A 1,069-nucleotide genomic window follows, 5' to 3' on the forward strand; every position below is an offset into this window, starting at 1 on the left:
CCTTGGGAGTTCATCTGGATATTCTTGGTGCCAGACTGGTAGTCATCTCAGGCTCATTTTTTCAGAGAATGGTAGGTTACTAATTATTCAGATGTTCATAGGTCAGAACATTTAAAAGAGACATAGACTTTCTCCTCTCTGTCACCTATGGACACACATGTGAGATAGCAGCCATGCCTGCAACGTCTCTAGGGGTAGGATGGAGTATATATTTTTAAAGTGTGGCCTTATGACAAATTCTCTGGATTTCCTTACTGTCATGATGTCTACTTTTTCATCTCTAATCTTCTTGACTTGGATCTTCTTTCCTTGCCTTTTAGTTGATTTGGCTAATGGTTTATCAATTTTATTGATTTTTTTCTAAGAACCAACCATCTTTTCACTGATTCTTTGTATTTTTGTTTTGATTTTATTGGTTTTCAGTCTTGAGTTTGTTTATTTCTTGCCTTCTGCTTTTTCTGGGTGTTATTTCTCCTTTCAGCTCTAGAGCTGCCATGTGTACTGCTGGTTGATTACATGAGATGTCTTTTCTTTTCTTTTCCCTTCTTTTCTTTTCTTTTCTTCTTTTCTTTTCTTTTCTTTTCTCTTCTCTTCTCTTCTCTTCCTTCCTTCCTTCCTTCCTTCCTTCCTTCCTTCCTTCCTAACTTCCTCCCTCCTCCTCCTCCTCTTCCTCCTCCTCCTCCTCCTCCTCCTTCTCCTCCTCTTCCTCCTCCTCCTTCTTCTTTTTCTTCTTCTTCTTTTGTAGGCACTTAGTGCTACATAAAATGTTAACTTGCCTCCTAGAACCACTTTCTTTGTGTTGCATACGTTTGGGTGTGTTTTTTTATTTGGTTATTGTTGGTTCTATGCCTCCCACCCCTTTCACCCAAGGCAGGGTTTCTCTGTTTAGCCTTGGTATCCTGGAACTCACTCTCTAGACCAAGCTGGTCTTGAATTTAGAAAGATCAGCCTGACTCTGCCTCCCAAGTGATAGAATTAAAGGCTTGTACCACCACTACCAGGCAATTCTAAAGAGTTTCAAAGCTGTTTCTGCTTCTTTTGCTTCCTCCTCCTCCTCCTCCTCCTCCTC

General features: G+C 40.6%; 1 non-coding gene across 1 annotated transcript; it reads right to left on the reverse strand.

Annotated features, from left to right (window-relative positions):
- Positions 1–67: 67 nt before the first annotated feature.
- Positions 68–199, reverse strand: LOC116084008. The gene has a single exon (XR_004115987.1). It is a non-coding gene; the product is annotated as a small nucleolar RNA SNORA17 (small nucleolar RNA).
- Positions 200–1,069: the final 870 nt, after the last annotated feature.

The sequence above is a fragment of the Mastomys coucha genome, unplaced genomic scaffold (assembly GCF_008632895.1).
Source record: "Mastomys coucha isolate ucsf_1 unplaced genomic scaffold, UCSF_Mcou_1 pScaffold8, whole genome shotgun sequence".
Classification (NCBI taxonomy): Eukaryota; Metazoa; Chordata; class Mammalia; order Rodentia; family Muridae; genus Mastomys; species Mastomys coucha.